The sequence below is a fragment of the Leucopleurus acutus genome, assembly GCF_964270905.1.
Source record: "Leucopleurus acutus genome assembly, chromosome: Y".
Classification (NCBI taxonomy): domain Eukaryota; kingdom Metazoa; phylum Chordata; class Mammalia; order Artiodactyla; family Delphinidae; genus Leucopleurus; species Leucopleurus acutus.
The window spans coordinates 6,751,925-6,766,549 of record NC_139164.1 but is presented as its reverse complement, the minus strand read 5'-3'; the positions used below and the strand labels follow the sequence as shown (position 1 = coordinate 6,766,549).

At 47.9% G+C, this 14,625-nt stretch overlaps 1 protein-coding gene across 2 annotated transcripts in view; it reads right to left on the bottom strand.

Moving 5' to 3' along the window:
- LOC309978910 (F-box-like/WD repeat-containing protein TBL1X) overlaps nt 1-14,625 on the bottom strand; it is a 228,263-nt gene that overhangs the window by 135,410 nt on the left and 78,228 nt on the right. For both annotated transcript variants that reach the window (XM_082865581.1, XM_082865582.1), the window contains exon 2: nt 7,397-7,471. The gene's annotated coding sequence lies outside the window, so the exon portion shown is untranslated. The remainder of the gene's footprint in view (nt 1-7,396; nt 7,472-14,625) is intronic.

Genomic DNA, 14,625 nt, shown 5'->3' with positions numbered 1-14,625 from the left:
GGCTACTACACGAAGGAGGCATCTCACTCTGCTCTCAAAGGGAGCCCACGGCTGCAGCATCACAGCATCAGCAGCAAACCAGAGAAGACACATCGCAAGAAACAGATCCCTGACAGGGTGATGTATTTTGTGGCAAATCGGGTCACGCCAGCCCTTGCTAGCCACAGTCCAGAATTTCTTTATTCACAGTTCAAGAACTCACCACAGCTGCAGAGTTTACAGGTTTTGAGAGCCATAAATCCACCTGCTCCCTGCTTATCTGAATTTCATACAAGATTAATATTCTACCTACATCCGCTGACAAAGACGAACAGCTACCGAACGCACAGTGACAATATTGTATGTCAGTAAACGCTGTGACAAGACTCAGCTGAAAACACACTGGGAGCTTAGATTTGGTGTTTTAGAGGAACATACGTTTTGTAAACCAAACACTATGTCGTCACACAGAAAAACGTCTTCAAAGTGGATGGAGGTCTTCCCTGGTGGCGCAGTGGTTAAGAATCCACCTGCTGAGGCAGGGGACACGGGTTCAAGCCCTGGTCCGGGAAGGTCCCACATGCATCCCACAGGTAGAGCAACTAAGCCCGTGCGCCGCAACTACTGAGCCTGCGCTCTAGAGCCCATGAGCCACAACTACTGAGCCCAAGAGCCACAACTAGTGAAGCCCACATGCGTGGAGCCCATGCTCCGCAACAAGAGAAGCCACCACAATGAGAAACCCGTGCACTGCAACAAAGAGTTGCCCCTGCTCTCCACAACTAGAGAAAGCCCGCACGCAGCAACGAAGACCCAACGCAGCCAAAAATAAATAAATTAAATAAATATATTAAAAAAAAAAAAAAACTTAGGGCTCCCCTGGTTACGCAGTAGTTGAGAGTCCACCTGCCGATGCAGGGGACGCGGGTTCGTGCCCCGGTCTGGGAAGATCCCACATGCCGTGGAGTGGCTGGGCCCGTGAGCCGTGGCCGCTGAGCCTGTGCGTCCGGAGCCTGTGCTCCGCAACGGGAGAGCCTGCAACAGTGAGAGGCCCGCGTACCACAAAAAAAAAAAAAAAAAAAAGAGAGAGCACGGTGGAACGTGGGCTGGCACAGGGTACCATTCTGAACACTTCTGCTACCCATCAAAATACTTCTATTGCTCTCTCCTGTGGAAGGGAACGAGGCAGGTGGGATGAACATATAAGCTCATCTCAGAAGGCAGTTCCTACATCAGCAGAGAAATGTGTTAAGGGTACTTGAGGAAGAGTACAAGGAAGATTCTGGAGTGTTCCGTGTGCATACCTCATCATTTCCCCACACACTGCCTGGAACACTTTCTATGTCTAAACAGTGGTCACAAGTCAGACATAAAGGGACCCGACTTTAAAATAGTTCTTTGTAAACCATTCAACTATCCGTCGATGGGGGAAGGGATACACAAACTATGGTGCACACGCACACAATGGAACATTATTCAGACACAAAAAGGGAAACGGTTCTGACACGTGTACACCATCGCTGAACTGTGAAGACATTTCACTGGGTGACATTAACCAGGTACGAAAGGACAAATCTTATATGATTCCACTTATACGAGGTCCTTAGAACAGTCAAATTCAGAGACATAAAGAGAACAGTGGGTGCCACGGGCTGGGAGAGGGGAATAGAGAGTTGTTTAATGCGTGTAGAGTGTTAGTTTGGGAAGGTGAAAAAAGCTCTGCACGTGGGCGGCTGCACAACCATGTGAACATACTTAACGACACCGAACTGTACATTTCAAAATGGTTAAGATGGGAAATAAAACTGTCACCTATTGGGAAAAAATGGCTAGGATGGTAAATTATACGTTACGCATATTATCACTATAAAAAATAATCCCTTGTCAATGTGACTTAAATAGCTATTAAGTAAAGGCATGAACTTTCAGTTACAGTCTTGTGGAGGACTATTTTCATGTCGGGGGTTCCCTTAAAAATTTGCTAATTGTGCACAGAGAAATCTTATAAAAGTAGGAACTTGGGGACTTCCCTGGTGGTCCAGAGGTTAAGACTCCAAGCTTCCACTGCAGGGAGCGCAGGTTGGATCCCTGGTCGGGGAACTAAGATCCCGCATGCCTCGTGGTACAGCCAATCAATCAATCAATCAAACAATCAATAAGTAGGAACTTGGAGGATCCCACAATTTTTTTTCCTGATGGCCGTGCAGCATGCCTTGTGGGATCTTTGTTCCCCAACCGGGGGATCGAACCTGGGCGCTGGGCAGTGAAAGCGCCGTGCCCTAACCACTGGACCACCAGGAAATTCCCTGCAATTATTCTAAGTAATAAGATCTAGAATTATTACTGACCATAAAAAATAAATTACGCAAACTTTCTAACAGACTATAAGTTAAATGAAGTTGAAGTGAACTGATGCCTATGAATTGACACATACCATCACACTGTCAAAAATGTATTTCTTCCTGCAAAGGAAAACAGAATTTAGGAACAGAAATCCAAGCATATTCTTTTCTAAAAGTATAGTCACACTGCGTATTCGTGACATCGTAGGAGGATCAAAAGCTCCTGACCACGGTGCTTCAGAGTAAATGCCGACAGCCACCACACTACTGTGAAAGAAGACAGAGGGCGATATTCAATACGTGCCAAGTTTGGGGCCAACTCCCAAAGCAGCCAAGCTCATACTACTGACATCTGGGGCCAGACACTCCTTTGGTGTGTGACGGGGTGCGGGAGACTGTCCTGTCCATTGTGGGATGTTTGGCAGCATCCCTTGACACCAGTATCACACACACCCCCAATCAAATCAATCAAATGTGACCATCAAGTATGTCTCTAGACTTTGCCAAGTGTCCCCTGGGGGTAAAAAACGGCCCCCACTTGAGAGCCACTGTCCTACACCAAGAAAGAGATCTCTGGGAACCACCCATGTTTACAAGGAAAACCAAAAGGAAACACTCAGAAAAACAACATACTTTGATTTGGTACAAGAGCCAGAAGTAGCAACAGATGTCAGAAACGTCTCTTCATTTTCGGGCCAGTTTACAACCAGAACCGACAGCCAATTTCAAGAGCTTATTCTTGAATTTAATTAATCAGAACGTAATGTCTCTTTGCATCAGATTCCATCGTGCAGAAGCTCACCAGACTTTCAATCCCTCAGCTGGGACATGGCTGCTCGCGACGGCCCTCGCCCAGCCTGTGTGGGTTCGAGAGGAAAGGAGTAGCTTCTCCGCGGAAAGCAGTTTTCCTGATAACCTGGAGGGAGGGAGTGTCTGTGGGGCTCTACCTGTGTGTTCCGGGCATTCAAGACGACAAACGTTGTTTGAAAGAAAAGTACACGGAATAAATCTGAACCGAGGATCGCAAGGGAGGAAGGAAGGGCTGAATCACGCTATCAAACAGCACCTCATCAGGCACTTTTCATCAGCTGGAGACCACAGAAAATGCAATCGTTCTACCACATGGAATGCACGTCTTTAAATCAACGGGCTATGGTTCCGAGGGCACCCGGGACGCTTTGTGGCTTTCGATAGGACAAATGAGCAACACCCCACTCTAGCCCATGGCACCCCAGGCCTGCTGAACAAACCCCACCCCTCCCCGGGCTGCCACCTGCACCAACTTAGTATGAAAACCCCTGCAACCGGTTTGGTCTTTAACACAACGGTCCACCCAGATGAGATCCACAAAAGACACTGTTTTGTCCTTGTTACTGTGTCCAGTTCTAATTAATTCTAATAGGAAACTCTCCGGGCTCCAGGGAACCACTTCTCTCAGAGTCAGGCTCCTTTTAATGACAGCTACTGGGCTCATTTGAGCCCTTCTTGGATTTTATGACTAGAAAGGAATTGGTGAGAACTGGCCACCCATTCCAGTTACTAGGAACCCCCTACCAAAAAAAAGAAAAAAAAAAAAAAACAGCAGAGAAAAATGAGAAAGCAGAAGGCAGGTGCTTAGAATAAGCAACACGCATGTACGTGCACACACGCACACACACGCACGCACACGCACACACACACGCACACACAGAACGCAGCTCCAGAGCAAACACTGTGTACACTGGGGTTCTCCATCACTTCCAGACTGTGAATACAGCAGGGGAAGTGGGGAAAGGGCAGGAGGAAGAACAGGAATGTGCACTGACTCCACGTGATCAAGACAATGTTGCACACGTTGTACCGAAACACTACGAAGCAGGGATTAACCTCCTCGTTGTACAGAAAAGAAGACCGAGGCTCAGAGGATCGAAGCAGCTTCCCAGAAGGGCCAGAGGCGCGGGTGATGGAAGCAGGAGGGCTCTCCTCTCCTCCCTCTGTCCTTGCACTACAACGACAGTGACAAAGGGCAGAACAGAGGACACTACTCAGCCTCTCTCTGCCTGGATGCCTGATCCAGGTGGCAGCGAGCAGCCCCTGAAGGCAGCTCCCGCAGACGCGCACGGGCAGCGGCTCTGGGAGCGCAGCCAGGTGGCTCTCGGCAGCACGAACGTGGGTGCGTGCCCCGTGGATGGTGGCTTTGCCTTCCATCACCCCGAGAGCTGACAACGCCTGCAGGGCTTCCCCAGGTTCCCAGGTGCCTGACCCTCCACCCCGACCGCACACAGAGGCCTCCAAAGGGGGAAGCAGCTCAGCGGGACAGCGGGCTTAGCTCCCTCCGAGGTGGGTCTCTTTCTGTCCACGAAAGGAATCCATCCCCAGCGGCGGCTCAGATCCCAGCCCTGACGCTGGCGCTCTTCTCTTTGGTGGGGGACGCGGGGTGGCTTGCTCTCCGCATCAGCCGGGCCAGGACTCTCTCCTGAGCAGCGTCCTGAGGGTGGCGAAGCCCAGTGCCATCGCTGCCTCTTCTGAGCTCGGCAGCTCCAGCACTGCCCACGTGACCCGGGGAGACCCAGGGCTGCTCTGTGCCGTAGCCTCCTTCTCTGGACAACAGAGGCGACAGCGGCACCGACCTCGCCGGACGGCGTGAGGAATAAACGGGGCCGGAAACCAGCATCTGGCTCACACCGAAACCTGTGCCTGGGTGTTCACGGCAGCTCTGTGTGTCGTAGCCTCAGACTAGGGAGATCCCAAACGCCCTTCAATGAATGAGTGGATAAAGACACACTGGTGTATCCAGACTGTGGAATACGAGGCAGGCGCTGGCAGTAATACACAACATCCGGGATGGATCTGAAGTGCTGGACGCTAAGTCGCTAAAGGCAGTCTCAAAAGGCCACACGTTGCATGAGTCCATTTCCGGAACATTCTTGAAAGGATGAAATTACAGAGACGGAGAAGCCAGTTGCCGCCAGGAGCTGGAGAGGGTGACCGTACAGACGGGGCATACGGAGCTTTCCCCGTGCTGATGGAAGAGTTCTGCATCAGATTACAATGGGGGCTGCTCTAACCTACACGTGATCATATTTCATATACTGTCCACATGCACACACACACGCATGCATGCACATAAGAACTGCTAAAATCCAGATAAGGTCTGCATTTGTGTCAACAGTGCCGATGTCAAATTTCCTGCTCTTGGTAAGCAGTACCTTCACGTAAGATGTTATCAGCCGGGGAAGGCGGAGGAGGGTGCTCTAGACGTCACTGTACTATTTCTGCAGCCTCTTTTTGAGTCTAACATTACTTCAAAATAGAAGCCTCAAAAATAACGGTGTGTGATTGATGAACAGATAAACAAAATGTGGTGTATTCATACAATGGAACGTTACTCGGCAAACAAAAGGAATGCTACAAAGAAACCTGAAAACGTTATGCTACGTAAAAAAGAAACAGTCACAAAGCACACGTTACGTGATTTACTTCATTTACATGAAACGTCCAGAATGAGCAGATCCCCAGGCACTGACCGTAGACCGGTGGTGATCAGGGGCTGGGGGAGGTGGGAATGGGGAGTGACTCCTAACGTGTATGAGATTCTTTGGGGAGGGATGAAATGCTTTAAAATCAACTGTGACGGTTGCACAACTCTGTGAATACCCTGAAAACCACTGAATTGTATGTGCACTCCAGATGGGTGAATCGTCAGCTGTGTGAATTATGACTCAATAAAGTTGTTAACCAAACTACGGCGATGTCTGGCACACAGTAAGGTGTTATAGAAGTATTTTGCCACAATACACTCATCCTCCTTCACCCGTGGGGGCTGGTTCTAAAGGTCACCTTTGGTGCACAAACATGGCAGCTCTAATGCTGAGAGAATCCGAATCAGTGTCCTTTAGGCACTGTGCAGACAGGGTCAAGTTCAGAGTCCTTGCCTCTTCCTTATACCTCTTCTGCCCCTCCCCCCAGTCCCCTGCATTCCACCAGGCTGGCTTATCCACTTTTCCCTAAAAAAAGAAAAAGCTTTCTTATTCCTGAGTCCTCACCTTTGCCCACAGAGCCCCCGTCTAGAACGCATTTCCTCAGTATGTATTGAAATCCCGTGCAGCACCGAACCCAATCCAAGTGTCCCTTTGAAGAGAAAGGTCCAGCCTTCCTCAGCTGCTCTAGCACAGGCTAACAGACCCTTCCTAGGAATTCCCAGAGCAGGAGATGTCTGCACCACCCATGGCACACCCCATGCCCACCACGGCTTTCCAGCACCTGTAATCCCTCACCCCAAAACACAAGACACATCTCACACATCCTGGTATACTCCACAGTGCTCCAGAAGCAACAGATTCAAAGGATGGTCATCCCAGAAACAGGAGACTTTCATAAAAGGTGGTCTGAAAAGGATGCTCTTGATGTGGGTGAGAATCGGGCCTCGCTGTAAACTGGGTGAAATACAGCAGCCAAGATGGCAACCCCAGAACCCAGACGGCCCTGCTCTCGGTGAGTCTGGGTTCTCTGTACCCCTCACAACGGTCCACGTGGGGCTCAGACAGCAGGAAAACGCCTCCCCAGGGGCCTACAGCACAGGCCACGTTGCCTCACAGTGGTGCCAAACGAGGTTTTTATGGAAAATTCTGGTTGGTCCACAAGCAGTGGATGCCTGTCATTTTCCAAATACGTTCTGAGAGGCACATGCAAGACAAAGGGAGCCTGTGAAAGGCGCAAGAGTCAAAAAGCTCTGTTTATCGTAAAGCAGCCATCTTTGGAAAAATACGTACCTGAAATGCACATGGGAAAACACAGCCGCGACGACGCCTCCCTCGAAAGCACACGCACCTTAACAACCATCTCCCTTTCTCTCTCCTAAAATCTCTGACTTCCAGGAGCTAAATAAAATATAGGAGCTTGCTGCGAAGTGCCGACGCAGACAGAAAGCATGTTCTGGTCACCAAATCTCCTCTTACAAGAAATCCTGGGAAATCCCTGTTTCCGGTACGCACAGCCATACAGTAATAGTTAATTTTTAAGCCCAGAAAACGTGGAGCGGTTGACAGGATATTCATTACGGAATAAGAAAGAATCCATGTTACAATTCCACTTACTCAGAGCCAAACGTAGGCAAATCCCTTCTTCCCTCGAGGGTTTATTTTTTAGGCCTGTTTTCTGTCTTCAGTTACCTGTCAATGAAAAAAATACCCAAAGTCAGGCAAAACATATCAACGAAGACATCTCGAATACATTCTCGACCGTTCCCGAAGCAGGCAGACTTCTGAAATAGGAGGTCTGAGGAAGCTGAAATAATAACAGCGTCAGATGGTAGACAACCACCGTAGGTGAACTGCAGGCTTACGTCTCTATGTAAAGCACATGATGTGACTGTCCGCACACACAAAGCTGTTCAAAAGTCTCACTATCTGAGAACCGACTGTGATCACATCAGCAGGGAGTTCCAGTAACTGAAACATCTACCCCATCTCCCAGTTTTCTCTAGCATCCTAAAACACGCTAAGTGACAACACAGGTATTTCTAGATTCAACGCAACTCAGCACACGCTTACTGAGAACGACACGCCCGGTCCTGTGGAAAGCGGAAACGCTGCTCAGGGCTGCCCCGGTTTCCGGGACACCTGAGGTCGGCCGTCATGTGACACTTACCCGGCCGGACAGTGAAAAGGGGGGATAGGGGGAATCCCAGTGAGGGGAGATCAGTGACAGTAAACTCGTCAGAAAACTCACGAGACCGTTTAACAGGAGAGAAGTGACGACGCTCAAACTGGTCGTGGGAGACAAGTGACCAGCAGACAAGGAGCTGAGTTTACACGGGGGCCTGGGATGGAGCTCTATGAGGAGGGAGCCCTTGAATGGGAGTGACAGTGGCCAGCAAGTGCAAATGTCCCGTGGCGAGATCGACCTTGGCGACTGGGAGCCAGGGAGGAAGGCCAGTGCACTGGGCAGCAGAAGTGAGTGATCGCAGGTCCTGGATCACGGAGGACTCTGCAGCCCTTGGAAAGGAGTCTGATCCTTTCTTCTTGACCTCCCTTCACCCAGCGCCAGACTGAACGAGAAAAGAAAATGCGACCATCTTTCTACTTAACAACCTTCAGGGGCTCCCATCGTTCTTAGAACAAAACCCAGGGAATCTCTTGCTCAGCAGAGGAACACAGTGGCTCACAAAGTGCAGGTGGGGAGGATGAGAGACGAGAGGGAGAGGGATGCGCAGCGTCTGAGGTGTCTGGAGGTGTGACCCGGAGGACGCACCGGTAGGGCGGAGGTGTGCTGGGGAGGGGACGGAAGAAGCAAGGACGACTTCTAGGTTCAGAGCTTGAGCAAAAGCTGGAAGGTGGGGCCATTGCCCAGGAGGCACGAAGCCTGAGCGGAAGAGAAATCAAGAGTCTTTTAAGATGTGAACTTTGAAACTGCCCATCGGCTCTCCAAGCAGGCTGTTAACTAGGTGGTTAAACACACAGGTCTCAGCAAGTGGGAGAGGTCACAGTCACAGAGTTAAGTCCGGCAGTAACCACGACCTCTGAAGCCGTGGGCCTGGATGGGCGCATCGGATGCAGGACTTCTCATCCTCGGCACTGCTGGCGCTTAGATGAGACCGCTGTGTCTGCGGTGGGGCCATCCTCTACGCCGCAGGATCCTGGACAGCAGCCCAGGCTCTTCCCACTAGACACCGATAGGAGTCCCCCATCCTCCCAAGAGGTGACAACCAAAACTGACCCACACTGCCCGTGTCCCCTGGAGGGCATACTCGCCCCTGTGAGAACCACTGGTCTCAAGATGACCATGCTGAGTGAAGTAAGTCAGACTGAGGAAGACACGTATCATACGCTATCACTTACATGTGGCATCTAAAAGACGGACACAGGGAATTCCCTGGCAGTCCAGTGGTTAGTACTCAGAGCTTTCACTGCCGAGGGCCTGGGTTCAATCCCTGGTCAGGGAACTAAGATCCCACAAGCCGTGCAGCACAGCAAAAATAAGTAAATAAAAACAAATAAATAAAAAATAAATAAATGATATAAATGAACTTACAAAACAGAGACAGACTCGCAGACATAGAAAATAAACTTACAGTTACCCAAGGGAGAAGGGGGGAGGGATAAATTAGGAGTTTGGGATTAACAGACACACGCTACCATATATGAAATAAAGAACAAGGACCTACTGTAGAGCACAGGGAACTATATTCAATATCTTGTAATAACCTGTAATGGAAAAGAATCTGAAAAAGAATAGATTATATATATATAATCGACTATATATATAATATATATAATTGACTATATATGTTATATATATAGTCAACCATATATGTAATACATATAGTCGATTATATATGTGATATAATCAACTATATATTATATAATCGACTATATATATAATATAGTCGATTATATACATATTATATATACTGACCACTGAACCCTGAGAAGGACCAGGCCAATGAGACAGAGCAGAGTACAGCAAAGTAGGAGGAAATCCAAAATAGTGTGGTGTCCTTGGCTTCTAGCGACAGCCGTCTCTCAAAAATCAGGCAAAGACTAGCAAATAACTGCTACTGAGATGGAGTACAAGGACGACTGCGGCTGACAGGATGACCAGGACTCAGGCACGCCGTCTTCTCCAAATGTAAGAAATCTAGAGAGGCTTCACGGAGGAGGTGGCACTTGTTGGCGCAAGAAGTCAGGCAACGTAGAAGAGAAAGGGGCTACTGCTTGAGTGGTACTGGAGGCAACGAACGGGAGCAAGAGGAAGGTACGGAGGTTTCCCAAAATACCGGCCGGGGGATGCTCTTGCTATCGTGGTACTTAGGAATGAGGATGCTGACAGCAAACAAGAGTACCGGAGGGCCGATCCGTGAAGAGAATGCGGCTGCCTCAATCCAGCAGAGGGAGGAAGGAGCCGCCCGCGCACTATGGACCAACGTCACTCTTTGGGCCACCAGTGTAAGGACAGCTGCAGTGGTTGTGCATCCTGGCTCCAGGACTGCCCCCAACAAGAGCGGGGAGACTGGAGGACCAGAGCCCTCCCTTTCTGACTTGCTTCTGCATCATCCTAGACCCCCTACCCCCCCGCAGGGGCTCTGTCTGGACCATCAGGAATTGGAATTAAGGAGCCCCTCATGAGCTTCTGGCTTCTTTTCTTTTGTTTCATTTTATCTAAGCTGACAAGGAAGGGCACACGCTCCTGGCAGATCACGCTCAGAACCCTGAACTGTATGGAAGTGCTGACAAAACATGCCAGAGGCTGGATCCATTTCACTGCCCTGCTCTGTCTTCCTTCCACAGCATTACCATGCACACGCATTTTATTTGTTTAGCTGAAAACGTTTAAAAAAAAAAAAAAGAGGAGCAGAGTTACAGGCCTCACTTTGCTCCTAATTAATTATAAGAAACTCTCTGAACCAGAGATTCCTCAGCTGTGAAATGAGGGTATTAAATTATTTATGAGGTTTCATCCACATCAAAAAAAAAAAAAAAAAAAAAACCTGAGGAACCATTTTCCTGTTGACTTCCTTTGTAAATTCTAAGGGAAAACACCTTGCAAGGAACTGAACCAAGAACTTGCAAAAGAATTGGTGGGGGAGGGAAGAAGGGAGGGGAGGGGGGAGATAGGAGGAATGTATCTCGTCCTGCAGCCAACTGAGCAGAGAAATATATCCAAAGCGCGCATTTTTTCCCCCAAAGTTGCCATAATGATTAACATTTCCACTCTGGAGAAATTCAGTTGTATCATCCTGAAAATAATGTGAAAAATCTAAAGTATGTTTTCCGAAGCCACGGTGCATGACAGAGGAGCCGCGGTTTCCTCCTGACTCCTTTTCTTTTTTTCACTGAGCCCTGAATTAACTGGGCCAAGAGCCAGGGGCTAAGACACATTCTGGTCCCAAAGGCAGGGGTGGGCTGCAGCGGTTCACGGTACCAGAGGATTCCAAAGCACTTCATTTGCTCCGTATGGGGTTCAAGTTCTTCGTGATGAAGCTGCTGTTTCCTGCATTACCCATACTGTGCTGACCAGTGTTTTCATATATTGAGATGATTCATTCCATACCAGATTTTAAATCCTTTAAATCGGTGCTTCTCAAATGGCGCTGATTTCGCCCCCCTGCCCCAACCCCAGGACACCGGGCAACGTGTGGTAACATTTTTAGTTGCCAGGACTCCGGGGAAGAATGCTACTGGCATCTGGTGAGGCCGGGGAGGCTGAGAAACATCCCACAGCACGCAGCGTAGCGCCCCCTCCGCAAAGAATGATTTGGATCAAATGTTAGTATCCCCAAGGCTGAGAACCCCGAATCTGAACCGTACTAAAATTTCTGTAATTCTGCCCAAGGTATATATACTGTATACTTCCATTTTCCAAACCGTTTTTATTCTTTTCAAAGTGACACACGTACACAGGGGAGGCGAAAGACTCCTCCTTTTTCACTGCAAGCTTTCCAGCACCAGCTATCCTCAATGCTACTTCACAGAGCAACCACTTTCAAACCTTAGAGCTGCTTCTGTTGTTGGCAGTGCTGCCTAGTACGGACTCCCATGTTTCTACGTAAGCGGCTTATAATGTATCCTATCAACACCAGATACCACTTAACTTGATTTTCTCACACATGGAAGAGGAATTTTGGCTTTTTAAATTGCGATCACCAATCCTGGACTTACCCTCCCACGCTTCCCCAACAGTGTAACATGGGGGTTAAATCCAGACGGCACTCGTATTATTGTGACGATGGCGTCGGCCCCGCTGAGCAAGTGGTACAGTGGGATTATGACCCTCTCTTACGCAACTCTTACGTTTTCCTGGGATTATTAGTTGCCTCTGGTTTATCTTCTTTGATAATTCCTCCAACACCCTCCACAACCTTTCAATGTTTAACTCGGATAATCTGTCAGTTCCATGTCTATCCTGCCCTCACCCCCACCCCCCTCTCCCCAAATGCATACACACCAGACCTTCCTCTGGTCTCTGCTCCAGTCTGTACTTGTCAGAGGGGGGTCGGCTCAGAGCAGATGCCCCGAGATCACACCAGCATCCTGAGAATTCCTTCTGCCTCTTTCTGTTTCTGGGACCCCAAATCTTCCCCTTTCTTGGATTACTCTCTCGTTCTGATGGGACCCATTCTCTAGTAGCTTCCTGAGAAGTGATGTATGAGAGCTAAATTATACTGATAGCCTGAACATGGAAAACCACTTTATGCTACTCTTAATTGACAACCAGGGAGGGAATGACTTCAAAATTCTGAGTGAAAATAAATTTTCATAGAATTCTAAGCTCAGTCTGTTTTCTAACTGAAGAAATATGATGTCATTCTGATTCAAAATCCTTCCTATGACTTTTTTTTAAATCCAGAAAGTGCTTAGATACTGCCTTTATCCCTGATTTTCTAAAATGACACGATGATGAGCCTTCATGTAGTAATTTTTTTGATGTGCTGAATTTTTATTCACTGTTCTAGTCACTTGGTTTGAAATTTCTCTTCTTCAGACTTGAGGTATTTTCCCCTCCCTCTCTTTCCTGGAATACCTGTTAGGCAAAAATCTAGCTAACCATCTCCCATCTGATAAAGCTTTCCGCACTGTACCTTCATTGTCTAGAAAGGTCTTCATTTAGCCACATGTGACTACTGAGTAGTTGAAATGTGGCCAGTACGACTGAGGGCCTGACTTTTACACTGAATTTAACTTTAATTCATTTAATTTAAAGAGCCACACGTGGCCAGTGGCTACCCTATGTGACAGCACAGATCAAAAGACTATGACACAGAGGAAAAAAAGACAGCGATGGAACATCAGTGCCGACAGCACCCACCCCGAGATGACGTTAGACACGAGTTCAGAAGAAGAAGCTGAGGACAATTTCCAAATCCCCGCCGTTACTATTTCCAATGTAAGGTTCTGTGATTTAATTCCTTAGGGCCTCCTTCCTCGTTAAGAACTTGAGGACCTTTCAGAATGCTATCACACAAGCAGGAGCAGCCCTCCGCACCTAAGACTGGATTTTATTACACCCAGTGTGTAAACAGGGCAACCGAGGGCCCTCTTCCATCTGAGGTGAGATAGGAAGGTCCCGCACAAAACAGAAATTTGTACCGTACTCACAGCATCACAGCAGTAAATAGCAGTGAAACATAAAAAATAATAAAACACAAGGCAACTGGCAGGCTGCTAATGGCGACTCCTCTGAATGCCACCTCACGACGGCAGTCGGGGAGCCCTCACCCCACCACACCTGGGTGTAGACCACGGCGCTCCCCGTATGCTTCGGCAAGAAACACTGCTTCTGCACAGCGGATGCTCCAGGGGATAGAAACTAGAACAGCACGCAAGGCCTTCTCTGTGCATTCATCCATTCGCTTACTCATTCAACAAATGTCACAAATACCGTAAACTGTCACCTATCTATTAGCAACAACCGAGACAGAAAACAGCAGAAATCCAAACTGCACAAGTGCTGTGCTCCCGCCACAAAGCCAACTGGCCTCTGTTCCATCAGAGCCACTGAGAACCACTTTACCACGGCTGGGTACAGAACACAGCCGGCATGCCACAGCTGTGCCTTCAAAGCAAACAGCACGATCACAACCGAAGGAAAGTCACTCTTCTTCTTTAAACTTTGAAGAAAAACAAACGTAGCACTGTAAATATAGGGAAATAAATATTCAGGAAACATCATTCATCGTTAATTTAAGAATCAATGGGGAAACATATTTTCTTCATATACTCTTCAGGTAAGTCATTTAATATCCATTCATTCCTGCAAAATGACATTTTATTATGCTTGCAGGTCTTACAAGTTCAGCGTAAAAGTGTGAGTTATTCAAATGAGGAGAAAAAGCGACACTCACCAAGACACATATAAACTTGATTTCTTCTTTAAAGAATTATGACACTAACAACAAGTACTTAACGCTTGTACAATTGGCAAAATCAGGATTGTGAGCATGCACTGATGTATATGAGCACATATATACAGACATGTGTGTCATTTGCCCATCACCCCACGACAGCAGACTCAACCACACACATGTCACACGTGACGAATGAAAAGCACTTTCCCAACTCACACCACGATATGCCAAATAAATCCCATATACAAAGACCAAGACAGGACCTGTCACATGAAAATCTGGTATGAGAGAGGTAACGTAACATGACCCAATTGGGCTTACAATTGTATAATCCATCCAGAGCTAGCATCAACGGAAAAAAAACACGAAAACTTTAATAAGGTATCAGTCGCACAATATTTGTTTGTAAGCGTTAAATTTTATTCAGTGGCATGAAATTTTATTTAGTGAGAGAAAAAGAATCACAACGTTTAAAGATGA